General features: G+C 44.3%; 1 protein-coding gene across 1 annotated transcript in view; it reads right to left on the bottom strand.

The window, feature by feature from the left end:
* The window catches only part of LOC127490230 (uncharacterized), a 38,285-nt gene extending 25,138 nt beyond the window's left edge, over positions 1-13,147 (bottom strand). The window contains exon 1 of the mRNA XM_070067768.2: positions 12,827-13,147. The gene's annotated coding sequence lies outside the window, so the exon portion shown is untranslated. The remainder of the gene's footprint in view (positions 1-12,826) is intronic.
* Positions 13,148-16,250: the final 3,103 nt, after the last annotated feature.

Here is a 16,250-nt window from a genome sequence, read left to right as displayed (position 1 = left end):
GTCCCAGTTGCCCCTCTTCCAGGCCAGCTCTCTGTTGTGGCCAGGGAGTGCAGTGGAGGATGGCCCAAGTCCTTGGGCCCTGCACCTCATGGGAGACCAGGAGAAGCACCTGGCTCCTGCCATCAGATCACCATGGTGCGCCAGCCGCTGCATGCCAGCTGCGGCGGCCATTGGATGGTGAACCAATGGCAAAAGGAAGACCTTTCTCTCTGTCTCTGTCTCTCACTCACTGCCCACTCTGCCTGTCCAAAAAAAAAAAAAAAAAAAAAAAAAACAACAACAACAACAAAATACACCTGGCTATCAAAATTATTCAGATGCAGACAAGATAAGACTCCTTGTGGGGTAACCACATGCTGAATATCTGGTTTTTTATTTACATGTCACTGTCACAGGCTGAACAGCAACAGAACACAGTATGAGAATGATGACCACTCCTCTAATTCTAGAGACATATGTGCCCTGTCAGGACTTCATTGGCCTAACTCATCAAAAGACTCAGGAATAAATGTTTCTGTTTTGAAGAGAATTGTGGGGCTGGTGCCATGGCACAGTAGGTTAATCTTCCACCTGTGGCACTGGCATCCCATATAGGCACTGGTTCTAGTCCCAGCTACTCCTCTTTCACTACAGCTCTTTGCTATGGCCTGGGAAAGCAGTAAAATGTGGCCCAAGTGCTTGGGCCCCTGCACCCATGGGCAACTAGGAAGAAGCACCTGGCTCCTGGCATTGGATCAAGCAGCTCCAGCTGTTGTGGCCATTTGGGGAGTGAACCAGTGGATGGAAGACCTTTCTCGCTGTCTCTACCTCTCACTGTCTGTAACTCTGCCTCTCAAAGAAATAAACAAAATCCTTCAAAAAGTCTGTTAAAGTGAATTACAACCACCATTGTATGTTTTCTTTCACAACTTCAAGTGGACATAGCTCATAAAATAAAATAAATCATAGGCTGATGCCATGGCTCACTTGGCTAATCCTTCACTTGTGGCACCAGCACCCCAGGTTCTAGTCCCAGTTGGGGTGCTGGGTACTAGTCCCATTTGCTCCTCTTCCTGGGCCCAGGAGGGCAGTGGAGGGTGGCCCAAGTGCTTGGTTCTCTGCACCTGCACAGGATAACTGGAGGAAGTACTTGACTCTGGGCTTTGGATCGGCAGAGCACTGGCCATAGTGGCCATTAGGGGAGTGAACCAACGGAAGGAAGACCTTTCTCTGTCTCTATCTCACTGTCTATAACTCTGTCAAATATAAATAAACAAACAAACAAATAAATAAATAAATCATAGTTTCATAAACGCTAAAGCTTAGACAATTGGTACCAATGAATAGCTTCTTTCATAGTCTCTCTTTATAAATAATTAATAAACCAATTATTTTCTTCCTACTCTGCAAAGCCAGTCAATGTAATTGATTTTGAACTTAGAGTTTCCAAATCACCCAGAAATGCACAATGTTAATGCTTTTGCAGCATTATAAGAGCATAAAATAATAGCAATTTTTAATTCTTACACTTTTTAACATTAGAGAGTTCTAAGACATTAAATGGCATTTTTTTCTAACCCATGTAAGACTAACAATGTGCAGAAAAACATGAGGATTTTTGTTATGCAGATAAATAATTGTGCTTTGCCTAGAATCATGCTTCAACTGTGGTTATTCTTCCTCTCCACTGAAGCCAGGAAGAAGAGAGTCCTGTGAAACTAATGAAATGCCCCTGGTGTTCTTAAATGATTACTTTTTGGCAGGAACTTCCAAGAAACAACACCACAGTCATAGTGAACTTCTTCTATGGTTGGAATCTTCTCTTTGCTTCCAGGAGACCAAGAGAAGCCACCTGGAGATCTCAGGGGAAGGCCATGTGGGAATGGAGAGTCATTCATCTCCTCTGGAAGCAGTTGTGTCTGTGAAATTTTTTGCTCATAGTAAATGTGACAGGTCTCTATCCATTGATAAAGAAGAGACTCATCATAAAAATTAGTAATACATAAAAAAAATCATTGAAATCTCATTTTTTTCTGCCACAGGCAAGTGGAACAACATCTCTCACAGTAAAACAGACTGTAAAGACTCTATCCAATATCTCTGGCTCTCCTCACATTCTAAGGACAGACCTCGGAGAACTTCCAGCTGCCTCTTCCAGAAAGGTAAATCAATAAATAAACTGTTAATAAAAAGAAAAAGGAAGTAACTTTTTTTCTGTATTTCTGGATAGGATTCCTGTCTTTGAATCAATATCTCATGATTTTTATTCATTTTTCCTTCTTTGGAATTGGAGTAGGAGTAGGCAAAAACATGCATGAAAGAAGGGGGAAAAAAAAGCTTAAAGTACTAGATTGTAAAGTAGGAACAAATGGACAGGAAGGCTGGAGGTAAAGGGGTAAAGACTAGGTTAGGGAAAAAAAGCCAGCTTATTAAATCCTTAAAAAGAGAAAGGAAGAAAGGAGGGGGCAATAGAGAAGTATGGTTATGTTCTTCTGGAATTACCATCTTATGCAATCTGTTCTCTTTGTATTAATAAAAATAAAAATGTTTAACAACTGAAAGTTCATTCCTTTATTGCATCATTACTGCCTCATTCCAACACTCTATAAAAGCAGAAACCAAAGGCAGGCATGGGTTGCAGGGTGGAAGTGACAGTGCTAGCTCTATTTCTCTAATGTCAACCTCTGCACCCCAACTTCTGATCCAGCAAAGTTCTATACAGTACCCAGAATCAGCTTCATAAAATAAACCACTTAGGGCAAAAGCTCAGAAAAAATCAATGTCCCCATTATTCTTTGCCTATGAAGCACTCATAAAAATTAGCATGCTGCTAAAGAAAATGAGATTGTGGCCCAGCTATGTATAAAGAATGTAGGGATGCAAAGTCAGGAGGCAGTTTGGTGTTTTATGAGCACCCAAAGTGAACTGCAGATGATGGAAGGGGATGCATTACAGAATGGGAGCTGAGTAGGCAGCCCAGCCAGTAGTGACCACCAAGCCTTTAACCTGAGATTTGTGAGTATTTGTGAAGTGTACAAATGAGTTCTACCTATAACAACAGTAATTACTTTTGCCTTAGGACACAAGGCAAAGCACACTTTTTCCAATTTTTATCTGTTTTTCATTTTATTTGAAAGGTAGAGGGAGATGGAGAGGGAGAGAGATTTCTTCCATTTTCTGGTACACACCCAAATGCTCACAACAGCAGGCAATGTTTAGCCTGAAGCCAGGATCCCAGAACTCCATGCAGGCCTGGGTGAGTTCAGTTGATTCTGAGGACACACAGTCTTCAGTGACACCTGTCTTTATAAAGACACATCTCAATACAAAATAAAACTCCCTACTCAGGCCTCTTGAGATCCAAGAGAAAACTCAAATATTTTCCAGATGAGTGCAAAACAGAAATCTGGAGCCAACAAGTTCCCTGCCTACCTGAGAATCAGCCTGCTCACCAGGGAGATCTAGGGAAGAGGACCACTTGGGACCTGTGCCCAGAGTCTTATCTCTTGAGTGAGCATAAAGGCAGCCCAGTCATTGGGCACTGGCAGTTTTAGACCACCTTAATCCTGAAGTGGGTACACAAACTAGTCAACTCCAATTTGGGCTGAGTTATCAGACTGGCAGTCTGGCCAAAGATTGTCACCCATTAAGGAATCTGGACACAGGAATGGCCAAAAAAGAACCATCAGGAGATGCGCACAATAGCAGTCAGAGTACTAAGTGGGTAATAAATGCACAGATCTCAGACCAAGGCAACAGGCAATGCCAACCTTCTCTTTTGTTGCAAAGTTTTCTTATTTTATCTTAAAGGCCTTGAGAAACAGATCTGTAGACATCTCATGTGTAAGACAAACATGCATCATTCATAATTGGCCTACAAATATTAGCATTCTTGGCCTGAAAATAAGCCTCAGGAACTAGCTCAGGGAGGGGCAAGGAAAGGGAATCACTTCTGTCTCATTTCTAGGGAAGTACACTTCCTCCATGAACTGCTTCTTACAAAATATTTCTCCAATTTTCCAGGAGAAATACATCAACTCTGAAAAGGCTACTTTTTTTTTTTTTTCCATAGAGCCCAACACCTGTCTTGGGAATCACCTGTGATGCCAGGTAGATGGATAAGAAAGCCAATTGGAATCATCTACTAGAAGAGAAGATACTTTACCCAAATCACTATATTTTACTCTACAGAAAAATGCAAACTGAATCTCAAAGAACTCCAGTCGATCAATCCCCTGGTTTAAGCAAAGGGCATATTTGCATTACTCCAGATATGCAGGCCTCTCTTTCTGCTGTACCTTCATGTGGACTATCTGCATAGGGATACAGAGTGAGGGGGAGGCTGCAGCAGTAAAAAAGGTCAATGTTTCAATTATGAAACTGATTTTTAATTATCTCAAATTCAGTCATAAAAATTCTGCTCTAAGCAAGACACACATAAAGCCAAGCTCATCCCTTTCTCAACAAAAATTTAATGCTAACTGCATATTTAGGAGTCTACTATTGCATTTAATTCCAGTACTTCTCTACATCTTATTTTTTAAGATTTTATTTATTTGAGAGGTCGAATTATAGACAGTGAGAGGAAGAGACAGAGATAAAAGTCTTCCATCTGCTGGTTCATTCCCCAAATGACTATAACTGATGGAGCTGCACTGATCTAAAACCAGGAGCCAGGAGCTTCTTCTCTGTTCCTCCTTGGGTACAGGGGCCTAAGCACTTGAGCCATCTTCTACTACTTTCCCATGTCATAGCAGAGAGCTGGATCAGAAGAGGAGAATCTGGGACTAGAATGGTACCCATTCATGTCCCAGCTGCTCTACTTCTGATCCAGCTCTCTCATGTGCCTAGGAAAGCTACAAAGTTTGGTGCCTATGCTCCTACTCCCACATGGGAAATGTGGAAGAAGATACTGGCTCCTGACTTTAATCCAGTTCCAACCCCAGGTGCTGTGGCCATTAGGGGTGTGAAACAGTGGATAAATGATTTACATCTCTCTTTCTCTCTTTGTAACTCTGCCTTTCAAATAAATGAATATTTTTAATTTTTTAAAAAATTTGCCGGCGCCGCGGCTCACTAGGCTAATCCTCCGCCTAGCGGCACCGGCACACGGGGTTCTAGTCCCGGTCAGGGCGCCGGATTCTGTCCCGGTTGCCCCTCTTCCAGGCCAGCTCTCTGCTGTGGCCAGGGAGTGCAGTGGAGGATGGCCCAGGTGCTTGGGTCCTGCACCCCATGGGAGACCAGGAAAAGCACCTGGCTCCTGGCTCCTGCCATCGGATCAGCACGGTGCACCGGCTGCAGCGCGCCGGCCGCGGCGGCCATTGGAGGGTGAACCAACGGCAAAGGAAGACCTTTCTCTCTGTCTCTCTCTCTCACTGTCCACTCTGCCTGTCAAAAAAAAAAAAAAAATTTAACAAATGGCCCTAAATATTCTGACTCATCTTGACATGTAACAAGAGCCAAAAAAGTTGCTGCTGACTTTATGTAGTGCCTCCTCAATCCATTCTATAAGAAAAAAAATATGTATTTCTTTTGCTCTCCAAGCACTCAAATCCAAAAGAAATAATACTACCCAGTACGGCTCTCTTTAAGGCTGCTCTTGCACTGAAGAAAAGTAAAGGAGCCTGTGTGGCAGGCTGGCAGTCCCCTCCTCACTCTGCATCTGAGTTTCTGGCTAGAGATGGAGACAAAGGCAACTCCAGATGCTGCAGTGGTCCACAAACAGCCTCAATCACAGACATGACTTGTGTGTGTGCATCAGAAGGAGAGCACAGAGCACTATGTAAGGGAGGAATACAATGAACAAAAAGGAAAGGATGTGAATGGACATAGCAAAGAATTTCCCCACTCTGCTGATCATGATCTCGAGGATGTCCAGGCCAGAATTCCATTTCACTTTGGAAAACCCACTCCTTGAAGTTTTCTCCTCCTAGGTGTATTCTTCTGTGAGGACTCTGTCCTCCTGTGAGAGAGGGCACCACCACAAATTGAAAACCAGTCAAAAAGCAGAGTGATGGCTTTAATTCTCAGAGGTGAATGGACAACCACATCTATGAATTCTGCATTAAAAAATAAGCTTCCTTCTGCTCTAGGAATCTGATGTAGGTTTGGGCTAAAATGAGAAACACGGAGACCAGCTGGGTCTGTTAGGTGGGAAGAAAGGAAGCTTGATTTCCAGTTGTTACTTGTAGCATGTTAGTTTTGAGAGGATTTCATTTTCCACTTCTACTTGAAGAAATGGAAAGGTAGAATCAGTGCCAGCCTAACACACAGCAGCTTTAGCCACTGATGACATCACAGCTTGCTCCCCAAAAGTGGCAGCCAAAATAAACTCAACAAATGAGAACCAAAATAAAACAGAAGAGTCTACCATAATACCAACAGTTGTTCAGCAGATATTACCCAGATCTTGTCACACAAGTCACCAGGATAAAGGGTAGGGCTGGCTTTGTAGCACAGTGGATTAAACCACCACCAAATAAAATGCTGGGATCCAATATGTGTGTCCATCCTTTAAAAAAGATTTATTCATTTGAAAGTCAGAGTTTTGGGGGCCAGTGCTGTGGCACAGCTGGTTGAGACACTGGCCTGCATCCCATATGGTCCCTGGTTCAGGTCTTGGCTGCTCCACTTCCAACCCAGCTGCCTGCTAATGTGCTTGGGAAAGTGGCACAGTATGGCCCAAGTCCTTGGTCCCCTATATCCACGTGGGAAATCCGAAGAAGCTACTGGCTCCTGGTTTCAGATCAGCTCAGATCTGGTCACTGTGGCCATTTGGGGAGTGAACCAGCAGACTGAAGACCTCTCTATCTGTCTCTATCTCTATCAGTAACTCTGTCAAATAAATAAAATAAATCTTAAAAAAATGTCAGAGTTATGGAGAGGAGGGAGAGTCAGATGGGATGGCATTGTGGACTAGCAGGTAAAGCTGCTGCCTGCAGTGCTGGCATCTGGTATAGGCACCGGTTCATATCCTGGCTGCTCCACTTCTGATCCAGTTCTCTGCTAGTGGCCCTGGAAAAGTAGAAGATGGCCCAATACCTGGGTCCTTGACACCCAAGTGGGAGACCTGGATGAAGCTCTTGGTGCCTGGCTTGGGCCTGGCCCAGTCTTGGCCATTGCAGCCATCTAGGAAGTAGACAAACAGATGGAAAATTTCTTTCTCATTCTCTCCCTTTCTCTATTTCTGCCTTGTAAATAAATAAATAAATGCTAAAAAAGAGAGAGATCTTCCATCTGAGATGGCTGCCATGGCCAGGGCTGAAGCACACAGAAACCAGGAGCCAGGCACTTCATCTGGGTCTCCCACATGGGTTACAATGGCCCCAACACTTGAGTCATCTGCTGCTGCTTTTCTCAGACCATCAGCAGGGAGCTAGATTAGAAGTGGAGCAACTGGGACATGAACGGCTGTTCATCTGGGAAGCTGGCATTGCAGATGGTGGCTTTCCCCACTGTGCCACAATGCCAGCCGAGTCACAGCTGTTCCACTTCTGATCCAGCTCCCTGCTAATGCAACTAGGGAAGCAGAAACAGATGGCACAAGTACTTGGGTCCTTGCACCAATGTGGGACACTGGGTTGGACTTCCAGGCTGGGCCAGCATTATTCATTGCAGTCTCTTGAGTGAACCAGCAGATGCAAGATCCCCATCCTTCTGTCTCTGCCTCTTTCTCTGTAACTCTGCCTTTAAAATAAAATTTTTAAATCATAATAAAATAAAGAGAGAGGGTGAGAGAGTAGCCACAGTAAAGTAACAGAGCAAAGCTACAGTTGTGCTGTCCCTCAGCAGCCTTCTGCCTTAAGTGGGAAGTCTCCAGCTTACAGACACTGACATAAAAGACACATTCACAACACATTCCAAAACAAGGGATGAGAGGTTTACAAGGCATATTGACTTTATGATGACTTTCATTCATTAGGTACACTGGGTTTAGATATATGCCTTTTGTGCAGCCAAGTTAACCCAGGGTCTAATTCAAAGAGACGTAATGAGGAAGATGTGCTGCCAGGGGAGAGAGCTGCAATATCCCACTGCTCTTGTAACATCATAAAGAGAAGGAAAAGAAACGGCGCCATGGCTCACTAGGCTAATCCTCCACCTTGCGGCACCGGAACACTGGGTTCTAGTCCCGGTTGGGGTGCCGGATTCTGTCCCAGTTGCCCCTCTTCCAGGCCAGCCCTCTGCTATGGCCTGGGAGTGCAGTGGAGGATGGCCCAGGTGCTTGGGCCCTGCACCCCATGGGAGACCAGGAGAAGCACCTGCCTCCTGCCTTTGGATCAGCGTGGTGTGCCGGCCACGGTGGCCACTGGAGGGTGAAGCAATGGCAAAGGAAGACCTTTCTCTCTGTCTCTTTCTCACTGTCCACTCTGCCTGTTTAAAAAAAAAAAAAAAGAGAGAGAGAGAGAGAGAGAAGGAAAAGGGCTACTTATGTCCATGCTTGTAAGGAGGACAGAAGCACAAACATTTCAGAAAGGGGGAGCAAATTACAAATATAGTAATTTTAGGAAAATAAAAGGAAGTAAATTTCAGAATATAATGTGGGGTAGAAACACACCATCAGCTCATCAATTCTCAAGGGATCCAGGAAAACTGCCCTGCCTACCCACAGACCAAATGTTTCAAAACACATTTTTTGATTAAATTCAGGAGATTACGGGACTCAGCACTCTGGGTGTTCAAATGCCAAATTAAGTTTTAGTTTCCACTATGGGCAGATGTAGCCAATCACTCAGATCATGAGAAAAACTTTTCCATAAGAAGGAACATGAAATATTCAGTCACACAGAATAACTGTGATTAGTGCACAAAGTGAACCCCAGGATAAGCACCCAGAAAACCTGTTAGGTCTTGGGGCCAGCTCCATGGTGTAGCATGTAAAAATTTATTTATTTATTTAAAAGGCAGAGTTACAGAGAGGCAGAGGCACAGAGAGAGGTCTTTCATGCATTGATTCACTCTGAAAATGGCTGCAATAGCCAGAGCTGGATTTATCTGAAGCCAGGAGCCAGAAGCTTCTGTCAGGTCTCCCATGTGGGTGCAGAACCCAAGAACTTGGGCCATCTTTCACTGCTTTCCCAGGCCACGGCAGAAAGCTGGATCTCAAACAAGCACACATATGGGATGGCAGCACTGTAGGTGGCAGCCTCACCTGCCATGCCACAGTGCCAGTCCTCAAAATAAGCCTATTTTAAAAAGCATTTTAAATGAGGGATGGGAGAGTTTGTTTATCCAAAGCAAGGATAGCATAAGATAACTACTACACAGAAGAAGCTCCTGGCTCCTGGCTTTGGATCGGCACAGCTCCGACCACTGTAGCCAATTGGGGAGTGAACTAGCATATGAAGACTTATCTCTCTCTGCCTCTCCTCTCTGTAACTCTGACTTTCAAGTAAAATAAATAAATCTTTAAAAAAAATAAGATAACTACTAGTACTCATTAACTTAAAAAATATAGAAATTTAATGAAATTCAAAATATAACCAAAATCATCATCTACTACAAATTATAATCTTTATTTTGAGAGTCATATTAGAAAAAATTTAACCCCTCCCCCTCTTTGAAAAATGCACATGGGACTGGTGTAGTAGGTTAAGCAGACCCTGGCAGTGCCAGCACCCCACATGGGCACTGGTTCAAGACCTGGCTGCTTCATTTCCAATATAGCTCCCTACTAATTCACCTGGGAAAGCAGAGGATAATGGCCCAAGTGTTTGGGCCCCTGAAATCAAGTGTGAGAACCAGAAGAAGCTCCTAGCTTCTGGTTTTAGCCTGGCCCAGCCCAAGTCATTGTGGCCATCTGAGGAGTGAACCAATGGATGGAAGACCTCTCTGTGTCTCTCTGTAAATCTGCCTTTCAAGTAAATAAAATACATTAAAAAAAACCCTATACAATGTAGTATTTTGGTGATTCCCTCATACAAGGAAAGCTCAGATAAACTGTAGAGGAATCCTCCTGGCTTGATGCAATTCAGAAGGAGGATTGCCTTACTTAATGTATACTGAGATGATCTTCTGTATATTAAGATAATCAAAAATGAATCTTGATGTGAATGGAAGGGGAGAGGGAGTGGGAAAGGGGAGGGTTGTGGGTGGGAGGGACGGTATGGGGGGGAAGCCATTGTAATCCATAAATCGTACTTTGGAAATTTATATTCATTAAATAAAAGTTAAAAAAAAAAGAAGGAGGATTGCTTTTGTCACCCTGTGGTAGACATCAATGAGAGTTATTAATGGGAAGATGAATGGACACATCAGACTGCTTCCTCACATGGCACCTTTTCTTAAAGACATCACTGCTGCATTACCAGATTATGTCTCTCATGTGAAATATGTCTCTCCTAAAAATTTTAAAGAACTTGCCAGAAACTTATTGCAGAGCAGGGAATGATGTGCCAAGGACAGTGAGTTAGCCTGAGTAGTCCAGCAATCCTGTTCTTGGCTGTTTTCAAGTTCGTATTAATGTACACACAACATAGTTGCTGAGAAAGTGTCTTACAGTTGTTTCCTGGGTGTGAAGCAGCTCTTCTCAGCAGAAACACATAACTGCTTGCCCACTCGCAAGCACTGTGATAGGGAGTACATGCGAGAAAAGGTCAAAACACACTGGGTTTGAGAGGAAGAATGCTGTCACCCTAGCAACCTCTATCCAGGAGTCCCTTTCTATTCTTACTTCCTAGGTAACCTTACTATGCTAAATGAGTTTCACAGATTAGTAATCTGGTGACAACAGGACTCTAACAGAATCTATGAATCACTCAGTTAATCAAGTGAAAACTTCATTACACTGAAAGTTAGTCTATAGCAATAGTTTTCAGGGCCACATCTCTCTTTTTTTAAAAGATGTTTTATTTATTTATTTGAGAGGTAGAATTACAGATAGTGAGATGGATAGACAGACAGAAAGGTCTTCCTTCTGCTGGTTCACTCCCCAGTTGGTCAAAATGGCCAGAAGAGCTGCACTGTTCTAAAGCCAGGAGCCAGGAGTTTCTTCTGGGTCTCCCACATGGGTGCAGAGGCCCAAGCACTTGGGCCATCTTCTACTGCCTTCCCAGGCCATAGCAGAGAGCTGGATCAGAGGAGCAGCTGGGACTCGAACTGGTTCCCATATGGGATGCTGGCACCACAGGCAGAGGATTAACCTACTGAGCCACAGTGCCAGCCCAAAGCCACATCTTTTACCGTACTGTGTGGGCATCTCTGTGGGGGAGAGGGCCACATTTTCTCTTTTCTTCCTTACCCATCTTCACATTAACACCTTGTACAAAGGCGTCCACAAACCAGTCATTTTGAAAATCTATCACTAATATCCTCCCGTGTTGAAAATGTCATGGGGTTAAACACAGAACCCAGAATAAGAAAAGTAACTTGAAGCTGGTGTTGTGCCTGAGCGGGTAAAACCATATGGGTGCTGGTTCAAGACCTGGCTGCTCCACTTCTGATCCAGTTCTCTGCTATGGCCTGGGAAAGCAGTGGAAGTTGGCCCATGTGCTAGGTCCCCTGTACCTGTGTGAGAGACCTGGAAGAAGGTTCTGGCTTCTAGCTTCAGATCCATGCAGTTCTGGCCATTGTGACCATCTGGGGAGTAAACCAGCAGATGGGAGCTCACTCTCTCTCTTTCTCTGTGTGTGTGTGTGTCTTTGCCTCTCTGTAACTCTGCCTTTAAAATAAATAAATAATTTTTTTTTTAAAGTAACTGGCCAGCGCCGTGGCTCACTTGGTTAATCCTCTGCCTGCAGTGCTGGCATCCCATATGCACACTGGATTCTGTCCCATTTGCTCCTCTTCCAGTCCAGTTCTCTACTGTGGCCCAAGTGCTTCGGCCCCTGCACCTACGTGGGAGATCAGGAGGAAGCACCTGGCTCCTGGCTTCGGATCAGCACAGTGCGCCAGCCATAGTGGCCATTTGGGGGGTGACTATCGGAAGGAAGACCTTCCTCTCTAACTCTGCGTGTCAAATTAAAAAAAAAAGTAACTGGCCCCCTTAATTAAAACCGTATGGACTGTAAGATAATCAGCTTGGTGGAGCATTGAGTGACTGTAAAGAACTAGAGAAGAAAAATTGATACTTTTCTGTATTTATGTTTTTGTAGCTCTCCACTATGAAAATGCAGATTGAAGTAGCTCATTATTAACTCACACGGTAGACTTGTATTAATTTCAGCTCACTTCTCACTTTGCAAAGGGATTAGCAGCAGGTAATAAAAGTTGACATCCCTAATTACATGAGAAGAAAGAAGGGTTGAAGACAGAAATCGAAAAGCAGGAAATAAATCAGCTACATTTCCATGGCCTCAAGCTCCAGATTGAAAAAGAGTCTGTTAATTAAACACGGAGGAGCGATCAATCCACAAAGCTACTGCACAAGCTTCACGTGCTGCTGGGAAAGTCAGCCAAACACACAGCGCCCCAGCTGTCAGATGTGTCCGCGGGGTCCAGCATGGGGGCCAGGAGCCAGAGCCTACTCTGATCTTCCATCTCCACCTCTCCACTGCCTCAGGCTCTGGCTGAGGGCCGCCAAGCCCCGCCCAGCTGGAACTACCAGGGGATATAGCCGGAGGCCAGCCACAAGGCATTCTCTGATCCACCCAAAGTGAGAACTGGGCTTATTTAAATCTAGGGAATGGGACTCCTTCCTTCAGTGTGCTCTCAACTGCCCTGCTGGTGCTGTTCCTCATCCAGTGTACTTTAAGGAGAATTTGAGCGAGGCAGCCCGTGGGACTGGCCGAGCATCGGGAGACTGGGAAGCGGCGGTGGGAAAAGCAAGTGATTGAGGTCTGGGAGCCGCCACCCGCCATCGCACCCTCCCCTCTCCCACACACATCTGTGCCCCTCCTGTTCTCCATACTTGCTGTGGAAACTCTCGGGAGCACGTCCCCTTCCTTCAGGACACACAGGGAGCAAAGCGGAGAGTGTGGGACAGGAGAAGTCGCTGGAACTTGGGGCCCACGGTGGCAGATGCAGAGGCACAGAAGCAGCGGGCGGCAGGTCTGGGGTGTGTGCTCCCCAAATGCCTGCAATTGCACTTGCACAGCAAGTCTCCCCAGTGAATGTGGGAGAAGGAGCAGCGCGGCCTCTCAGGGACCTCTCTGATCAGTAAAAGAACTTCTGTTCCCAGCCCCGAGCCACAGGGAAAGGCACGCATGTGCACGTTCTCCCACATGCACACGCACAGGCGTTCAGAGCAGGAAACGTTAGAGCACCGGGTGACTCTGGGAAATGGAGTCCAGGCCAGGGCATTCCTAGATAGACTTACTGGCCCTCTCCTAGGGCTTCAGTGTGGGGTGGGTGGAGACAGGCTGGGAACCAGAGAGCGTTTGCTTTTGTTTACATCCCTCCTTCCCTTCCTTCCCACCCCAGATCTTAAGGGTCAGCTGCTGTTCTTCCTTTCTTGAACAAAATCTTAAGAAGTGACAGCCACTGCTGCTGAGTCCCAAATCCCGGTTCCCTCACACACGCTGTTTCCCTCAGGAAAATCCCCTGCTGCTTTATTCCTGGACAGCTTCTCTCAAGTAACGAATGACAAGGATTTCAATGTAACTCTCAGCACAGGTGTACACAGCACAGTTTAACATCTAGATTTGAGAATATGATTTTTACTTGTGTCTTTTATTTGTGGTTCTTTTCAAAGCATTTTACACCACCCTCTAATTCACCAAGTACAAAAAAAAAAAAAGAAAAAAGAACTGGATACAGGGCTAACATTGTCAAGTATCTTCTAGGGGCCAGATTAACAGAGTAAATGCCTTACTTTGTATCAATTATACCTTAGGTTAATTCTGGAGACCATATTCTCAATTTACAAAGAGAAAGCTGAGGTGGAAAGAGATTAGAATTGAATTTGCCCATGGAAGTATGGTAAAAAAGTCTAGGTTAAAGGCCAACCAACATGAAATATTGGTTTAAGAAGTCTTTTGGGACCAGCACTGTGGCATAGTGGGCTAAGCCTCCGCCTTCAGCACCAACATTCTATACAGGGGCTAGTTCAAGTCCCTGCTGCTCCGCTTCCAATACAGCTTTCTGCTGTAGCCTGGGAAAGCAGCAGAAGATGGCCCGAATGCCTGGGACCCTGCATCCACATCAGAGACCCAGAATTTCCTGGCTCCTGGCTTTGGATCAGCTTAACTATGGCTATTGCAGCCATTTGGGGAGTGAACCAGTGCATGGAAGACTTCTCTCTCTCTTGCTCTCTCTCTCTCTCTCTGCCTCTGCCTCTCTGTAACTCTGCCTTTCAAATAAAAAAAAATCTTCTTTTAAAAAAAGAAATATTTCTTTTATCTTGGAGCTCAGTTTCTAAAACCCCAGATTTCTCATTTCTAAAATAAAAAGTGAGGGAGAGGAAGAGTATCTACAATCCTAATCTTCACTGTAGAGAAACACATAGGATTATAACTTATCTAAAAAAGAAAGGAGGTTCAAAATTGCTATTGCTGTATGGTTATTTTTCTCATGCTTAATATCAAGATAGCATATAAATATTATGCATTCTTAGGTATATTTGTGGTGTTTGATTTTTAAGATTTTAAGTAGAAATGTAAATGGAAGCAGGATGACATGGAGTTCTGTTTGTGATTACTTCTGTCAATTATAATTCATGGGATTAGAATTGCTGGATTAGGAATGCTTAAATGCATCCATTCATTTCACACTAATGTTTATTATGTCAGGTGATATTCTTTGTGTAGACTGCTTTTTCTTGCAGATTGAAAATTCAGGAGGGCAAGAAATATGTTTGCTTTGACATTGAAACTCAGCATCTTGATAGAGTCATTCTTTTAGTTGAATGAATAAATGAGGCTATAAAAATTAAACAAATACAATTTCTGTTCCCCAATAACGACCTAGTTGAAGAGACAATGAAATAGATATCTATTTGATAACACACACAATTAGATGAATGTATAATTTGTTGCTCAGAGACAACTTTGATAATAAGAGACATATTCATAATGACACAGGGTTGAAATGTATAAACAGAAACCATCCAGGGCCAAGCAGGTTAAATGTTCACCCTAGCTTTGTAAGGCTTTCCATTCACTATTTAGTAAGCATTTACTGAGCATTCTTTTGTGTGGTGTGTTGAAAGAACTACCAGCCACATGATTTTCCTAGTTATTGGAGTAAGAGAACCTGAGCAATCAGAAAAATGTTTGGATGAACTAAGAGGCTTTACACAAAGGTAAGAAAAACAAAAAGCAGAGAGGTCAATTAAAAAGTATATCAAAGGTAATTTAGTAGGACCTGAACCAAGGTATGGTGGTAGTGGGAATGAAGAAGAGGCAACAGATTACAGGGAGATCCAAAAGGCAGAAACAACAGGATTTCAATGGTAGATGAAGGCAGGAGGGAACTCGTGTGTAAATCTTCATTTGGATTTTATTATTTAATGGACAAGAAGTTCTCAGTACATTCATGTTCATCAGTAATTAAAGGCTACCTCCAACTGACATAAACTTCCCCTAAATCCAAGACACAATCTCATGGGTAGCTACTATCTATAAGCCTTATGTTGATCATCAAGCCAAATATTTTTCACTGCTACAATCTACAATGGTCCTCATTATGATGCAGTTACTTAGAAACTAAAAGACATAATCCATTTCTATAAGAAAGGTCTAAATAAAAAAGTAAAATTCAGGGGTTGACGCTGTGGTGCAGCAGGTTAACACCCAGGCCTGAAGTACCGGCATCCCATATGGGCCCCTGTTCAAGACCTGGCTGCTCCACTTTCAATCCAGCTCTCTGCTATGGCCTGGGAAAGCAGTAGAGGATACTTGGTCCCCTGCACCCACATGGGAGACCTGGAGGAAGCTCCTGGCTGCTGGCTTTGAATCAGCACACTTCTGGCAATTGTGGCCAATTGGAGAGTGAACCATCAGATAAAAGATCCCTCTCTCTCTCTCTCTCTCTCTCTGCCTCCCCTCTCTCTGTGTAACTCTGATTTTGAAATAAATAAGCTAATAAATATTTTTAAAAAGGAGTAGTAATGCTCAATATTTATAAAAAGGCCAGCGCCGTGGCTCAATAGGCTAATCCTCCAACTTGTGGCACCGGCACATTGGATTCTAGTCCCGGTCGCGGCGCCAGATTCTGTCCTGGTTGCCCCTCTTCCAGGCCAGCTCTCTGCTGTGGCCAGGGAGTGCAGTGGAGGATGGCCCAAGTGCTTGGGCCCTGCGCCCCATGGGAGACCATGAGAAGCACCTGGCTCCTGCCTTCAGATCAGTGCGGTGCGCCGGCCGAAGCACGCTGGCCTCCGCGGCCATGGGAGGGTT

The sequence above is a fragment of the Oryctolagus cuniculus genome, chromosome 20, assembly GCF_051225735.1.
Source record: "Oryctolagus cuniculus isolate XC-2025 breed Fujian yellow rabbit chromosome 20, ASM5122573v1, whole genome shotgun sequence".
Taxonomy (NCBI): Eukaryota; Metazoa; Chordata; class Mammalia; order Lagomorpha; family Leporidae; genus Oryctolagus; species Oryctolagus cuniculus.
Note: the sequence above shows the minus strand (reverse complement) of the source record. Positions and strands in the feature narration are given on the sequence as shown.